Raw genomic sequence first — 18,081 nt, 5'->3', positions numbered from 1 at the left:
TCGGTTTTGGCTCATTTCAATGTGCCTTGGGTAGAGTCTTGGCACAGGCTTGGGGTTTTGGGTTCTTGGGGCATTGGGAATGAAAACTCCTCGGCTTGGCAAAACCAATCAGTCAGCGGAGTGGCTTTTGCCGGGGTGTTGAATTACGGGTATTTTGTGTGAATTGAATTTGGCATGCCAGGAGCGTGGAGCGTGGAGTGTGGGCAGGCGGAGATCAGGCAGGCGGCAGAAGAAAAAAGCAAAAACTTGGCCCTCTCACACCTTGCAAATTATTTGCAAACGCATTCCATTCGAGTTACTTAGGCAGGCGACAGGAAGCAGGCGCCAAGTGACAACCGCCGGCGGCAATCAGCGCATCCAACACAAAATAACAAGCTCGGCATGGGGGCGGGCAGGGTTAGGCTGGGAGAGGGGTGACGGGGGCGGGTGGTTGTGTGGGGCGGCAGCTGTGAATTGTTATTTTATGAAATTGCAAACACAATCAAGTTGACAAGCAGCCTTTGTCTTTGGCTTTAGTCCTGGGCTTTGTCTACATTGTCTTTAACTCCAGCCACCGCTGTGCGTTTGTGCGTGTGTGCTTGTGTGTGTGTGTGTGTGTGTGTGTGTGTGTGTGTGCGAGCGTCTGACAAATAAATTGCACTAATGGAGCTGTTAACGTTTTTGCTTTGTGCGAAAAACTTAAAAACTAAGCAAAAAGCAACAAGAAAAGCAAAAATGGTTGCTTGTAAAATATATTTGAATTGAGTGCAGGAAACTGGAAAATTGCAAAAAACCAAACGAGAAACAACAATAAAAAACAAACGAAGAAGAAACGCGAAATGCGGCATGTTGAAATTTAAATACCCTTGCAGACATGTGGCTGAGGCTTTGGAGATATGTGAGTGAAGTTTGAAAAGCTCTTAATTGCAGAGTAAAAAGCAAACGAAGGTTTTGCATATAATATCACATTTTTCCAACGATTCTTTTTGCATAACCATATAATATAGTGTTCCGATATGCATAGGATTATGCTTATATATAAGGAGCTCGCAAATTGCCAGTTTGCCTAAAATGAAGTTTAAGAAACAGAAAAGTTTTAGCACAAATCATTTTAACAACGACTTTTCCTTTAAAGCTGTATTATTTAGATGTTGCATATTGATAAAATTTTGATCTTATGTTACTTAAACAACATGGTAGAATTTGAATATTTACAGCTGGGTGAAATTAGCCTAAGAAACCGTAAAGTTTTCCTTACAACAAATTCTGACAAGATTTTGATTGTATATGAAGCATTCTAAGCTGGGATAAGAGTAAATTTCATGAGGAGAGCTCTAAAACTTAGTGAATAGTTTGCATAGACACAGACAGACTGATCTGGCTTTATTGAAACAGCTGTTGTTACTGATCAGGAATATATATTCATATAGATATATATATTTATCGAAGTTATCTGCCACGCATTTCATGAGAAACTCAAAATACCCAACGTAAGTGCATAAAAATTGATGCCAAAGCACTCGACAACAAGTTGCGCCAAGAGAAGACAACAATCCGCTTTGGTGCACCGACTTGCAACTTGCAACTTGCAACATGCGGCAGGGTCAAACAATTGTTATTCGACTGCGTGTGTGCGTGTGGGTGTGGGCGTGGCTGTGGGCAGCCAAGTTATTAGATTCATTTCAAGTTGTACGGAAAAGTGCACTCCAAACACTGAAACTGGCAGATGGAAATGGAAACGAAGACGAAAACTGCGAGTGTAGCAAAGTGAGTCAAAGTGAAATTGTGTTCGGGGCTGCAGCGGGGCCAAAGAGTTCATGCAACGCCCACAAGACAGACACAGCAGTCAAAAAGAAAACTGGGGCTGGGCTCTGCGAGCGTTGACAACACAACAGTTGATAAGAGAGAGGGCAGAGGCTGCAGCTGCGAGGTTAGTTGGCAGCGAGGGAGGCAGGAAGATTGGGGCTGGCAAACAGAGACCGCAACACTATAAATGTGGGTAGTTGCCGCCGAAATGAGTGTGCGGCACAAAAGAAACCGCAACCTCAGCAAAAAGCAAAAGCCCAGCCGAGGGGGCCTTTGCGATGAGCATGGGCGTGGTCGAGCCTAGGCAATTGCTGCCTGGGCTTGCCGGCACTTATTTCAAACAATTAACTTGATATTGTAACGGGCTTTTGTAAAAAGGGAAACGAGGCGCAGCAGCCACCAGCTCGCACCACCTCGCACCAACCCGCACCACCAACTCAAGTAAGGTCAGAGCGTGCCTTGGGGAGCACAGCTTGTGCCTTGTCGATGTAGTCCAAATAACAAAGCAGCCAACGGGCCAAAAGAACTTTTGGCAGCATGTGGCCAAAAACACCAGAGCCATCTACTGACTGAGTACTCAGTGGCTTGAGTGGGTGGGTGGGTGTTGGGTTGGGTGTTGGTGTTGCGCTGCTTTTGGTGGTGCCAAAAGAAAAACATAATAAAATCAAACCAAGCGACGGCTGCTGCTGCCGCTGCTGCTGCTGCTGCTGCTGCCACCACACGAAACTAAAATAAACTGAAAGAAAAACAAAAACTCACCAAAAACGACGCTGTCCAAGGTGCAGCTGCCGCCACCGCCCCCGCCTGCGCTCCGCCACACGTTGCTGTTGTCTCTTGGAATTGCTATCAATGTTACAGCTGGCGGCTGTCCGACTGCTGCTCCGGCTGCTCCTGCTGCTGCTTTCCCAGTTACCAGCAGCAGCAGCAGCAGCAGGCGTCAACTCTTGTGCTACACAACTTGAACACGAAGTTCATCAACTAGCGCGATGCTTGGCGACAGGGGTCAGGGGTTGGGGGTTGGCCCGCAAATGGCAGCATCCAAAAGCGTTATTATACTTGTTGTAGCTGCTGCTGCTGATTGTTGTTGTTGCTGTTGTTGCTGTTGTTGCTGCTGCGTGTTTGTTTGCCACCAGAATGAATATTGCCCAAGTTGCCCGTGTCCTGGCCCGCAGCTGTTTGGCTTTGGCCTGGCGTCGACAAGTGGAGCACACACACACACACAGTCGCACATACAGCTGCTGGCGACCACCTGTCCTGCAAGTTTCTTATTTTTTTTTTGTCTGCTCACTCGTGTTGTTTGTTTGTTTGTTTGTCTTATAAATTTACTTACGCTTATTTGCGCTGGCAATGAGCTGCTTCTGGCCCCAAAGTGCAAAGTCGCTCTTCACAATAATACAAAAAAAAAAAAAGAAAAGAAAAATACAAAAACGTAAATCTCCAAAGTTATTTGCGTTGACAAACACACGCGGCGTATGCGCAATAATTTAACAAATTATTGTGCCAAATTTATAACACAAAATGAGAGAAGAAGCAAAAGTAAGTCGCAGATTGACAGCGCGAGTGCTTTCTATATGATTAGTTGACAGAGCACAATACGAAAACGAGAGAGAGAGAGAGAGAGAGAGAGAGAGAGAGTGAGGGAGGGAGAGAAAAACGTGTTCACTTGGGAAAAAGAAAAATGGAAAATACAAGCAAGTAAAATTGCCAGCAGGCAAATATTTGGTTTCGTTTTTCTTTCGCTCTGAACAGGGGGCACACACACACACACACACACAAAAACACAAAACACTGAAGTGCATTTAGAATGTGTGTAAAGCCAACAACAATAATAATAAACATTCCTTTCTGGCGTTGGCAACTGTGCGAAACGAAATGTGCATTAAAAAATGAAACACTTTTCGAGGGGGCGATGCGGAAAAGTCAAAAACGTTTTAGAGCTAAGCTAATAGAGAAAACGCTTGAGATTTAGCTGATAATCTGTAAATCATTTTGGAAATTGTATACCATCTCTCCCCATGTATAAAAATGTTTGTACTGACGGATTGAGTGACTGAACGACTGACTGACTGATCGACTAAGCCAATGGACTGACTCAAGTACTAATAAACTGACAAGCTAAATGATTGACTGACAATTTGATTGATCAAGATAGTTTGGGTAAATTCGACACGGACGAGAAGTTATAACTAAAATATGAACCAGAAAACTTGCCACGAACCAGGCCGGGAAATACGATTTATTGATATATATTTAGAAATGGTTATAGTACATTATTTTTTCAACTTTAATACATTACTTTTAAACCATTTTCTCGTAGATAACTGAACTTAACTTAAATCCCTATTTCCACTCAGCGAAGTCGCAAATCACGCCTTGAATATAATGAAAATGAGCTTAAGTTTTCCACTAATTTTCCACAGTTGCGGCTTGCATTTATTCTTTTCATATGACCTTTACGTCTTTGCAAAAATATCTACAAATCATAAATAAAATTAGCTATAGTCTTTTTGCGGGTAGTGCTGAAAACATTTGCACAAGATATTTATACTTTTGCCTGATGGAAAATCCCTTCTCATTCAGCTCTCCTGACGTTGCCCTTGGTTGGGCATTCAGTTGTTGTGTAAACCAGCTGAGAATTATAGACACAAACTGTTCGAATTGCTCAACTTGTCGTCTCTCTTGAATTTCTTGTTGCTGTTATGGCCCGAGAAGGCTGCAGTGCGTTGATTACAGAATTTTACGCAGTTGACGGCTGAGTATTGGCCATAAAAAGCGTTTATTGTGAATCATATTATACGACGCGGCTGTAAACTAAGCTCAATTTGTCATTGCAGCAATGTTACTATGTTTTGTTTTTTATGATTTTGCGCTCTTTTAATAAACATTTCATGAGTTTTTCTCCCACTACGTTTTTCTTCTGCCATTTGGCAAATAAAACTTGGCCATGTTCCGTTGAAATTCTAATTTGATTGCAGGCTAAATAGAAATTGTGAGCGGTTTTACAGCACTGGCAGTGGCAGTATCTATCTCTGAATCGCCAATCAATGGCCTGCACATTTACCCCGCACCTTTTCTGTTATTTGCAATTCGCAGTGCGTTTGCAATTCCTGGGTCTGCCCTGGCCTCATCCTGCCAGCACCACATCCTGCTTGGCCCGTTTTGTGCACAGGAAATGTTAAATGATAATGCGCGGCACGCATAAAATGCAGTCGCCAGTCGTCAGTCGCCAGTTGCAGTTGCAGTATGCTGTTTTTGTTGTGCGTCACACATTACGTATACGTAATTTTTTTATTGCGCATACGTAATGCATTTTGATTTCAGGCAACAACACACGCAAGGCCCGCAGAGCGGGGGGCATGGATAACAATTTAAATCGTTGGCGGTCATTTACGTGCACGCCATGCAAAATGCATCGCAAATGTGCGGCCGTGTGCGTGTGTGCGCGTGTGTGTGTGTGTGAATGCGAATGTGTTGTCTACTTTACGGCGCGTGGCCGTTATTTCCGCTTTACGCGCTGCCACTAATAAAAATCGTTTAAAAAACCGCATGACAGCAGAAACAGCAGCAGCAGCAGCCGCGGCGCCAGCAACAACGTTAAATAATAACAATCATGTGTAAATTTTTTCAGTGCATTGCAAACACCCGCATGACCCCCGCTGCCGCTGCCCCCCGCTGCCGCTGCCCCCCGCAGCTGCTGCTGCTGTTGCCCCTGCCCCATGCACCTCTCAAACCAGTCGACGTTCTGACAGATTTATGTGGCCCGACAACTTCAAACTGCAACGTGGCGTAATAAATCTCAGCTTCAAGAGGCAGCAGCTCATCTCCCCACCCCACTCTTAGCTCGCTGAGTGTCTTCTCGCGCTGCAGCTGGCAATGCTGGCTAAGCTTATTTGTCCGTCTCAGCAGCTGTCCCGCCGTCCCTCTGTCTGTCTGTCTATCTGGCTGTCGTCTTGCTTTGTCTTCCATTACTAAAATTAAAATCGCAGGCGAAAAACGCGTTTGGCGCGATTCTATTACCAAAAGTGACTCACACCCGAAAAATATATATATATATATATATATATATATATATATATATAAACAAGAAAATGTTGCTCCAAATATTTCTGCCCTGCTGCTGTAACTACTACTATTTATATGCCGCTCTTCTGCTTTGTCTTGACGGCTTTTACACTTTTAAACGTCGCATTATTTCCGCTGCTTTTAGTCTGTCTGGCAGCACTGTGACGCCCCCCGCACACCCTCCGCGACCCACACTCTCTTTTTCTCTGTGTGTGTGAGTGATTTTTCGTCTTGTCTTTGGGTAAACGAAAAATACGTTAAATTAAATTATGATTTCAGTCGTCGCATCTCATCTCCTTCTTCTGCTTGCCCTCTCTCTATATGTTTTCCTCTCTCCCTCTCTCTGTCTCTCTCTCTGCCTGTCTCTTTGTCTGCTTTACTTGTTTTCATATTCGTTAAATTCATTTTGGCGCGTTTTTCTCTTCCCATGATTTTTGATGCCCTTGCAAAGAGTATATTAATTTTGTTATTAAATGTGTAATGCATGGAAAAAGATATCTGCGATGCTATAAAGTATATATAAATTCTTGATCAGTCGATAAAGCCGTGTCCGTTTATCTGGCCGGAATAGACTACGATATTATATAGCTTCCATGGGAATTATTGGTTAATTAACAATAAATTAAGTGCTTGTATGAAAGAGTTTTTGTTTTTCAAGAATATATTTTGTTAGTTTCAATACGCTATAACAATACCTTTCCAACATCTGACCTCTAACATACATCATATAGCTGATGTAGGAAACGCACGGCTCCTGTTTGAAGAACCTGATCAGATATTTTAATCAAAGTTAAAATGTATTCATCTACTCCATCTAGTGCATATGAGTCTTATAAAAAATTGTTTCAATTGTTCCAAAACTGAACGTTTCTGTGGCTTTTTTTATCTTTTCTCAAGATATGCTCACTTCTCTGCAAAGGGTATTTCGTGTTCGGCTTGCCCAAGTTTACCTTTCTTTGCTTCCTTCTTCTGCTTTTTTTGTCACTTTGCGCCAAAGTATTTGCCTGCCTGCGCACGTTCCGGCTGCGTTTGTCCCTGCAGTCAGTCACTTAGTCAGTCAGTTAGTCAACCGTCGCTCGGGACGACCGCAGCACAACCCTTGTTGTTGTTGTTGTCGGCAAACGGCATCTGGAATCTGGCATACCAAACCCACCCCGCCCCCTCCTCTGCGAGCGCTCCTGCCCTTCCCACGACCGTTTCTCGTTGCTGCGCAAATTTTGTTATGCGGCTGCAAATCTTCAACAATTGCCCTGATTTATAATTTCTGCTTAGCAATGCAAAATACTTGAGCCGCAATAGGCGGCTGCCAAGTGTGGGTGGCGGGGCGATGGGGAGATATATGGCAGCAGGGGCGTGGCAGCTGCTGTCGCATGTGTTGGCTTAGCATACAAATATTTTGCTGTTTGTTTGCTTTAGTGCGAGGCGGAAAGGCAGAGAGAAATGTGATGAGTACGTTGACAAGAGTGCTGCACACTCCCCAAGCAACCACTCAACCCCCCTCCAACCCCTCACGCAGTGCCTGCCTGCAAGCCCGCCTCTGGCCACGCAGTGTCATGCATAATCCTGGCAGCCGCCTGCTGCATCAGCCGCCTGCGTCTTCCTGTCTCGTCATAATGTGGCGGCTGGTAGTGCGCTTATGCATAATTTAGCCGCTTGTCAGGGCGCAGAGTGAACGAAAGAGCGGGCGTAGGAGCGGGGGGAGCAGGAGACAGCTAAAGATATGTCAGAGCTGAAAAGCCGAGCCAAAGTCACAGACACTTCGCTTTGGGAGCTCACTTTGACCTCAAGTTCCCGTGACTCGTCTAGTCAAGAGTTGCACGGAATTAAAAACCTTAACGATATGCGAATAAAAGAAAGCAAAAACATAAACAAATAATTGCAACAGAAAAAAAACATGTCTATGCTATTTAGCAGGATCTAAATAATTATGTAGACAAGCCCAGTTCTATACCCAAAATAAGACGAGAAGTGTACTTTAAGAGCTTTTGATTTTTATCATCACATCATTTAATTTATATTCTATTAATATGGACAAATCAAACTCATTCGCTTTATATATATTCAATATGTGACTGCCATTGGCCAAAGGATATGCGTTTTGTGTCCTTTTAAAAAATATACCAGCTTTTTTTTTTTTTATTATTTTAAATTCCGCTTAACATAAATGCAATGAAAGGAAATTATTTGATATTCAGCATGAATTAAATTCATATTTTAATGCAAAAATCGTTAGTTGTTTTTTCTTTCTTTTTGCATATCTGGAATATTCATATTTCTGGTTTGCTTTGCATTTTTTTAAGCGAATCCATTTCAAACGATTTTATTAATATGCTTCGAAATAAACTTGTTATGTGCTTAGCATATTTTTATATGGCATGTAAATCTGTTATTATAATTATTATTTTTTTAAAGTTTAAGAATTCATCTCTCGGGAGTTCACGACTACGGGATACCGTGAAAGCTCTGCTACCTTCTCTTATTCGACCAGAAAAGAAAAAAAAAACAAATTAAAATAGGGCGAAAGCTACCAAATGAATGATTTTGTGACTCTAGCTCTAAAACCCAAGAGATTTGCTGAAAAATTCAGTATATCAATATCGATTTTTATCGATTTCTTGAAAAACCGAGCAAGTTATCGATTATCAGATCAAAACTCGTTCTGCGTGTGCAATAGGAGGGACTACTTTCAAAATGTCTAGTCTCTAGCTCTAATAGGTTCTGGAATCAGAGATTTGAGACGGACGGACAGACTCGGCTATTGATGCTGATCAAAAATATATACACTTTATGGAGTCGGAGATGCTTCCATCTGCCTCTTACATACATTTGCACAAATACATTATAGCCTATTTAGAAATTTTCAAGGGGTTCAGGGTATACTCGCTAATCATTTCTATATCTGGCACTTTTGAACTTAATTTAAGGTCCGCCTGGCAAGACAAATATTTGAATTTCATGTGCTTTAATTGCACGTTTCGTGCGCTGTCGTGTCTTTGGGTTATTAGTTAGCGCATTTCCTTAAAGTATATACACATATAGTTATATGCGTGTGTATGTGTGTAGGTATATATGTACTAGAGAGTAGAGTTGGGAGCTTAGTTGAGTTTGGTCTTTAGATTGGATCGTTTGCTCGTGCTGTTGACTGATTGCTTTGGCGGCGCCCAAGACAAAAACAAAGCTCAGGACGAGACTAAACACAGAAATGCGTGCGCCATAAATTAAAGTAGTTTTAAGTTTTTTCTTTTCTCCTCTTCTTGCCTTTGTTGTTGTTGCTTTTGTTGATGGTTTTGGGTTTCGCTGAACTGGGTTTCGGGTTTTTAGCAAATTCTGGTACCGCCCGCTGTTTGGATTGGAGCTGGAGCTCGAACTGGAATTGGGCTGGTTTGCTTTTACCCTAAAAATAGATACACAAATGTGTTTTAATGGTCGCTTTTTGCTCGCGTTTCCTTTTATTTTTCGCCTCGTCCTTCGTTCTTACAATCTCTGCGCTTTGTAATGCCGTCTGTCGTTTTTCTATGTGACTGAATTTATTTGGTTATTCGCTTGCCCTTTCTCTCTCTCTCTCTCTCTCTGGTCTGGTATGGCATATCTTTGTGCGTGTTTGGCTGCCATTCGGCAAAAGTTTCCTGTCCGCATTTGCTCGAGTCTCGAGTCCTGGATCTCCTCTGCCGCCAGCCTTAGCTTAGGTCCTGCCACGGGGCGGCAAATGGTTTTGATTTGATTAATGAATGTTCTAATTAAGCAAAACCGTCACCTAAGCCCGCTCAGCTGCCATTTGACCTTGGCCAAAAACAAAAATCTAAACCAAATAGCACACGTACCACCCCTACGCCTCGCTCTCTCTAACCAACTATGGCCCCCAAACTATTATGTACAAGTTCACGTTCGTTTGCGGCGAATTGAAAGACAAATTATTTTTGGCCAATTCAGGAATTTCATTTTGTTGTGGCTCGTTCCGTAACATTTGGTTTCGTTGCTGCAAGTGATTAGCGTTAAATGAAACTCGGGCTCGGACGAGCACTAAAACTTTATCGAAATTGACTCCAAATTGTTTTTGGCCCCCGCTTGAGTCGTCCGTTCGCCCGCTCTTTCTGTGATTGTCTTGGGCCACAAATTTCAATTATATGCCCACCTCAGGCTCAACTGCGATAATTACGTAATGGCCATTGCCTAATGATGATTGGGGTCCGTTGCTGTAGTTTATGAGCACAGTAATTGCCATAAGTGTAACTAGCCAAACCCCCCCCCCCCCCCCCCCCCCCTACTGCTCCTTAACTAACTAACTGCAGCCACCCGACCCCCCTTCTCCCTCTCTTGTTGTCTGCCTCTGCACTCAGTTATGCAAATTTAAAACTTTAAGCACAAGTTGTTGCTGCTGCTGCTGCTACGCTCCTGTTTTTGTACTCTGCTCCCTTGTCTGCCATATAAATTTAAGCAATGTTGAAAACATGCTGCGTTGGCACTTTTTAACCACGCGCCACACACATACAGACACACACACACATACGCACAGCAGCAAGCATTTATGCTGTAGTCGCAAAAGTGTTGCAGCCCGCACACAATTTACATACATCCTTCTTGCTGCTGCTGCTGCTCTGTGTGTGTGTGTGTATGTGTATTTAATGTCGAAATTATGGACGACAATTTTAATGACAATTCAACTTAACATTAGAACGACAACAACAATGTCGACATGCGACCAGCAGCAACAACAAGCGCAGACCTTGCTGGTCGTTAGTCGCTGCAACAACAACAACAACAACAACAATGCCTGACTTGGCAGCAGCATCAACGGCAGCAAAACAGTTTCCGCATCCGCCAGCCGCCATTGTGCCAGCATGCCAATGCCACACACACACACACACACACGCACATACACACGCACTCACTCTCACATACATGCGAGCATGTTGCTGCTGCTGTCGACGATAATGCGTGTGAGTTAAATGTATGCGCATAAATTAATAATTAATTACACAGAATTACATTTCGGGCTTGTTGTATAATATTCATTATTGTTATGCATAAATAAGGCGACTCTGCCTCTACACACACACACACACACACACACTCACACTCACTCAGTACAGCAAAAGCTGTGTGTGGCAGTCAATTTGTGAGCGATGCGCCATTTTAGCTTGTGTTTAGTATGTGCAGCAGCTCATTAAAATGCCAGCAAAGCTAAGCTTGTCACTACCCACACACGCACACGCACACACACACACACAGTCACACTCACACTCACACACACTCGCACACACATTCCAGTCGGTCCTTAACTCTTTCGCCCTGCTCGTCGCTGCTTCTTGTGCGCTTCCTTTGCTACACATCAATCTTCAAATGTATTTATGCGGCTCTCGTAATATATTTCATTTGATTTACAAGCTCCGTCCGAGTCAGCAGCAGGAGCAACAGGACGACTGACAGGACACACGATTTGCATTCCTTTTGATGGCGCTGGCCTCACAGCTTTTAGCTCCCTGGGGTATATTCAAATGCTGATTTGCCAACTGCCATACATACACACATACAGTTATATATAGCTGCATATATATATATTTATATATATGGCAGGAAGCCCATTATCCCTTGTCAGTGGCACAAACGTGTTTATTGGCTCTGAACAAGGACACATTGCCGCATAAATATCAACGAAATTAAGGCGCAAAATATTTGCCAGGGCAATAAATCAACAGTGTGTCTGCCTGCTGTGTGTGTGTGTGCGAAGGAAATTGAGCAAAAAGTATTAGTAACGGAAATTGCACAAATTTTCGGTCAAGCAACTGGACAGAACACGGGTGTCCCTTCGGATGGGCGGGACGTTTGTTCGGCCGGCTTAGAGTTTCCATCTCGCTGTGTGGTCATTTTAATTGAAAGCAAGACAAAGGCACAATGGCATTGATGGAGCATATCGAATATGCATAGCCAGCAGCAGCAGCAGCAACAATACACACACGCACATACGCATGCACGCATACAATACGGCGATAAACAGAGACAGGCAGGCAGACAGTGGCACAGACAGCTGAAGCGTGTCCTAAACAGAACGTATCCTTGTTTCGAATATACATAGAGGCCTTTTGTTGTGCATTACATTACGTTTAGCAAAGCGTGTGTGCGTGTGTCAGAGTGTGTGTTTTTGTCAAACTTTTCCTTCATTCAATGCTCATATTTCAAATGGCGCCTCGCGCTCATAAGTATGCAACACTTTTTCCCACGGGCTCGATATGCCCCCCTCTCGGCCTGCCCGCCGCCGCCCACGCCTGGCAGCCATTTTGTAAAATTTGCATGGATAATTTGTCACTTTGAATGATGTTGAAGCTTTTTGAGTGGGTTAGACGACTAGGCCCCCCCACCCCCCTGACTGCCACCCACACCTCATCCCCAAACGCTGCCGCATTCAAAAATGCTTGCGGGAAGTGCGGCAAATGTTACAAATTGTTGTCGTTGCCTGACAGCAAAGCGCTGGCTGGGCCAGGGCCAGGGGCAGGGGCAGGCATTGGCAGTCGGTAATGGAGTTGGGTGTGTAAATGCCTTGTGTCGCATCAAATTTTGGGCACACACCAACACGCACACACACACACACACACGCGCGAGCATAGCGTGCATAACATAACATAATAGCAACATGAAGAGTTTTGTCGCAGAACAACTTTAATAAACCCGCTTGCCCGACTAATTTGACAATAAAAACCAAATGTTTGGGGGAAGGCATGTAAATACAAATAAAAAATAAAGGGAAAAAAAAACTGAAAAAGGGACAAAGGGACATTGGGCATAGCGTACCCTTTTTATGGCACACATGCGCGCTGCTAACAGGTTTAAAAATTACATTTAATGACAATTGGCGCCGAAAACCTTTGGCGCAACCGTCCCCTCGCCTGCCCGAAGTTTTGCCACAATCAGATATACAAATTTCGAAAGGAGGCGGGGTCTGCTTAGGCAACATGTGTAGATCCTTGAATGGCTGGCAAAAGTTGGCGGCTGGCAATGGCATTCTCGACAGGTTCGCGCAATTTCCAGCCAAGTTGCTCCCATTAGCCACATAATTTTAAGTGTGTGCGTGGCGCGACTTGTGGCATGAAAGGGTAGGATAGGTAGGAGAGGGAGTGGGAGGGGGAAAACGAGCTCATTTAATATTAAAAGGATTTATGAGACATTTTCCTTTCATTTTGACAACGAAAAGGACGCACGGACGGCACCGGACGGATGGCGGGCGGACGGACGGACGCAACGGGTGGGCAGAGCGGCAGCCTGAATGGCGAATGAAAATTTTCTCGTGCCGCGTTGATGAAATTTTCGCTTAACAGAATTTGTGACGCTTCGCGTGGCGCCGTTGCCTACGCTCGGTTAAAGGGTTTTACTTTTTAGTCTCAGTTCCACTTTAGCTACACACAGCCCCCGCAGCCTGTGTGTGTGCGCGCTGTTTGCTATTGTTGTGCGCAGCGTGGCAACTTTGGCGCTGGTTTAGCTTACGCCTGGGAATTATTTGAGTGCTTTTTACAGGCGTCGAACCCATCCCGCTCAGTCAACATCCCTATCGCGATCCTAAGCGTGTGAAAGTGCAGACGCCAACAACCGCTGAATGTATCAAATAAAAGCCTGCTCACAATGTATGTGTGTGTTGTGTGTGAGTGTGTGTGTGTGTGTGTGTGTGTGAATTTTGACAGATTTGAAAATTATTATGCAAAATGAATAATTTAGTTGAAAGTGTTAAATTGATTTTGCCCTTTCGCAACACACAGACCCACTCCCACCCACAGAACGTCGGAGATGATGGCAGTTGCTGGCATGATTGTCAGCGCTGATGGGCATTTCCTCAGACCATTTTCCCCAGCCACCTAACCCTACCCAATTTCCCAATCTACACACTTAATAACAACCCACCTGGCAGGCCATTAAAAGCAGCTTAAGAGGGTGGAAATGATAGCAACTATATATTTGAGTCCAAATAATGCACGCGCTGTTGCTTAACTTTGTGCAGTTAAAATCCAGTTTATAGAGCTACTTACTTCAACTTTTTAAGAGGCAGCGGGGTTAACTGGGCCGTAATTTAGGGCCATATTCATATCATTTAACATGCTGGCTAAAATAAGCTCATATAGCTGTGAAACTGCGTAAAGTGTACTCCATTCAATATGTTTCAAAATATTCTTTCTTTAATCTCCAACATCTTTGCCAGAACTCAAAATGCTTGCAATGCTTGTCCAGGGTTTGACCTCTAGATAGCTTATGAATTACATTGACAAAGTGAATATCAAAAATGTTAGCTATAAATATTCGAGAACAAATCCGATATTAAATTTATAACTGTGCAAAATTTACGAATGTAGCTACAAGATTCCAGAACAAATCTATTTTATGAATTAAGTAATAAAATGAAATTAAAAATCCAAAAAGAAACTTTCTTTAAAAATTTAATGGCAATTTTCAATGAATATTAAATTAAAATAAATGAAAGGAACCCTAAAACAAAAGTTTTACATTTAAATCTTTCCACCGAATTTGTTAATAAATTTTAATGTCGAAATTCCATAAACGAACATCAGACAAAACTCTATCATTTAAATATTTAAATAAAATGTTCTGCGAAAGTTAAATCGTATAAAAAATTGTTGCTACCAAGAAAAAAGTTTCCTGGCCTTAAAACTTCCATAAGGTTAACAAAAATCACACGATTTTCATGTGAAATAATAATATTTCTACTTTTTCTCTAGACTAGTTCTGCATTTAAATCTGCAATATTTCATTATGAAGTTTAATCTTAAATTATTAATGAAGTTAAGGCACGCCATATTTTGGCAGAATGAAATCGATTTTTATGATTGACTCTGCATTTAAATGTGGACACACCTTTGTGCTTATTTATTGTGTCTTAATACAAATTACTTTTGGACTAAAAATCTTGCAAATTATAGACGCAGCTCTGCCTAGCCGAAAAATTGTAAAACTTTTCTACTATTTAACTGATTTTAACGATTTTAACCTCCAGATAAATGGCTTCTTCAATTTGCAAAGCCAATTTGTTTAGATTTTTGTTGTCCGACTTTATGTTTCAATTATTCGAAATCTATTCTAAGAAAGCTCCATTATCTTAAAATTTAGAGAACCTTGTCAAAATTCAAAAAGAGGAATGCTTTTTTTGTGGATATTCGGCCTTCAGCTTGTATTTTAAATCGGAAATAATATGTTATTGCCTTCAAATACTTCTCAAAAATTCAAAAAGAGTAGCTTAAGTTTTGTATACCCTCAATTCTGCCCCAACCTTGTCAGAAGTCAATCGATTTCTTAAAAGCTAACAAGAGTTTAAATAATTAAATCCAGCCCATAAATGTTGATTAAAAACGTTCCAAACTTCAACTTCCCAACGATTGACCAAACCTGAATCGATTTGCGACTTGGTTTACACTCTGGCTTAATTCTGGCATCTAAATTGCATTCATTAATAAAGTTTCTTTGCTTTTGGGCATTTTATGTCCCCTGTCTAAACAGACCTGCCCAATGCAACACCTTTCTGTAATCAGGGCTGGCTGGCATTTGCAAGTGTTCCGGTCGAGTACTCGACAACATTTCGACTATCTATCTGGCTGGATATCTGTGAACGAGCTCAGTTTCTTGTAACCTGTCGTCGAGGCACGCCTACCTCAGCTTGGTCACAGTTCCTCTACGCCCACTTCTGACGTCATTTGTCAAAATTTGGCAGGCCCAGGGCCAGGCCCCGCCCAAACTCTGGCCACACACACATAACTCATACCATGCCCTGCTCCCAGTCCAACTGCGAGTCCTGCTCGCCGTGGCTAATATTGACATTCCTAATCTGTGCAGCGCCGTGTGGTGGCCGTTAAAATGCCGTGTCACATCGTTAGTATGCGTGTGTGTTTCTATTTGTTGAGGTCGCCAGTTGGCTTAGCCTGATCATCGGGTCTGCTTGGGTTTGGTTGGGGGGTTAGGACTCTTTGTTGTATTCTGGTTTTTCGGCTGGGTGTGTTTTGTTTTTGATTCATGCCGCGCTATCAGCGCTGGGCGTGTTTCGAGCTATCGCTGATGCCACCCACCCGCCCTCATTTATATATTTGATGATGACATTGCGAGGCCAACCGGCCAAAGGACGAGTCCGGTAGCCAGTTTATTAGTTTAAGTAGCTGCCTCATTGGCAGTGATTAGCGTTCGACTCAAGCCAAGTAACAACAAAGTGCTGGCGGGCGCTGTTTCGAATCGCTTTTTAACAACGCTGCAATTTTGTGCGTCATGTCTGATGACCGGCGGCGGCAGCAGTAGCCGCAGCCGGAGACGTAGCCGGAGACGGAGTCGGAGCCGGAGCCGCAGCCGGAGTCGGAGTTGGAGTTCAATGTTGTCTTGGACGTCATGTTGTTACTTTCTTGCAGCGCACTCAACTTGACGGTTTTTTCTACACGCTTTTTTTTCTACTTTTTTTGCAAATTGTTAGCAGCCCGCCTGCAGCGAGCAGGCTCCACAAGAAAGACCCTGAGCCAGACCCCGAACTCTGCTCTGTATTTGCCCAACCTGTGTAAAGTGCAGCGCAGACAAACACAGAGAGAGAGAGAGAGAGAGAGAGAGAGAGAGTGGGACTCTGGTTCAGACGGCCAAGCTGGCAGCCAGGCCAGGCCAGAACACGGGCCAAAAGCGATTTGCCTTGCCAAAAGCTGCATGACTAACTTTGTAGTTATGCTAGTAGTTGTGCTTGTGTGTGTGAGCTGGTGCGACAACACAAGTGTTTTAATTTTACGACATTGTATGAATTTTACTGCTGGCACAGCAGAAACATCAGCACCGCTGTTACATATCGTTAGCTTCCTTAACGGACGTATCCCACATCTTTCCCAGCCGTCTGTTGCCACACACACACACATACACACCACCTCCCCATTACCCTCCCCCAGCACAGCCGGCCCTGCAGCGTGTTGTCTGTGTGCTCATAAATTGCAGCTTGCAAGCTTCAGTGCAATCAGCGTCATCAGCTTCATCCGGCCCTACAGCTGGAACAAACCAACCATGGGGCCAAAAAGAACGGGTTTAAAAACCGCAAAATTTCGAAACGATAAAACCAAAAAAAACATAGCGTGCTTAACGAACCCATTCTGAACTCTAGACTCAATCAAAACGCAAGTGAATCATTTGAATCATTCGATTCATTCATTTCCAATTGAACTTAAAAAAGTTGTTAGGGAATCGATTTTTATTTCACCAGAAATTGAACTAGTTTTGACTTGGTTCACGACACGTACTTTAACCAAAAGTATCTATTCATCAACATCTATGCGAATATGCCCTAAAATGCAGTTCTTGGAACTAGTTGAACTTGTTAGGAACAGGAACGAGCACTTCAATTGAAACTGCTTGTCACAGAAAGTTTCACATCAGCAAATATTGTTCGCTGCTTCCAAATGATTTAGTTCTTGGAGCTAGTTATCAGCCAGCTTCTTCGTAAAAGATATGGAACTAGTTCCGAACCTCAACAGTTCGTGTGAAGAGCTTCAATTACAGATATTTATTTAGGGAATTTCTTGCTATTGACAAGAAATACACGCTGCTCCAAAATTATGCTGTTCCTGGAACCAGCTGGCTTCGTATTATGTGAAGTAATTGTAAAGGAAATTAAATTGGTTTGGAAGTGCAATTTCAAATAAGGCAGCTTGTAAATATAAAACAGAATGTTTGCTGCTCCGAAATGAATCAGTACTCGGAACCAGTTGTAGTCAAATGTTGTATTTTTTTTGGCCCACTGTCGCTTAACTGCCGTCACTTAACGTTAACAGTTTACGCTTGCCTGCGGGCTAAAAAGGCTGGCGTTGCAATACACACACACACTTGCATAGTTACACATTCACACACACATTCACACAGACACATACGTGTGCGGCTCGACGCTCCGCGCCATCTTTGCCTCGCCATCATTTTTGGTGCTGCTGTTGCGCTAACTGCGTAAAGTTGGCACTTGAAACTGTCAGCTTAAATATGCCAGCTGCACACACTGACACACACACATACACACTCGCTTCATACACACACTTCACACACACATGCGGCTACTACATAAAGTGCACAAAATGGTCGACGCATAGCGAAAGTTGTTGCCGTAAGTTACAGAAGCAGCGACTCTTACGGCTCCTCGCAGTCTGGCGGGCCATAACTTTGGGCTAACACCTCCCCTCCCCGCCCTTGCCCTTCGCGTTCCGCTCAGCGACTTACCATAAATGCATTTTTAAATGCCAG

General features: G+C 43.3%; 1 protein-coding gene across 4 annotated transcripts in view; it reads left to right on the top strand.

Annotated features, from left to right (window-relative positions):
* The window catches only part of LOC115767137 (RNA-binding protein Musashi homolog Rbp6), a 184,488-nt gene that overhangs the window by 112,565 nt on the left and 53,842 nt on the right, over positions 1–18,081 (top strand). The window lies entirely within an intron of this gene.

This window comes from Drosophila novamexicana, unplaced genomic scaffold, assembly GCF_003285875.2.
Source record: "Drosophila novamexicana strain 15010-1031.04,08,12 unplaced genomic scaffold, DnovRS2.1 tig00001340-arrow-arrow-pilon, whole genome shotgun sequence".
Taxonomy (NCBI): Eukaryota; Metazoa; Arthropoda; class Insecta; order Diptera; family Drosophilidae; genus Drosophila; species Drosophila novamexicana.
The sequence above is the reverse complement of the archived record's forward strand: the minus strand, read 5'-3'. Positions and strand labels throughout refer to the sequence as shown.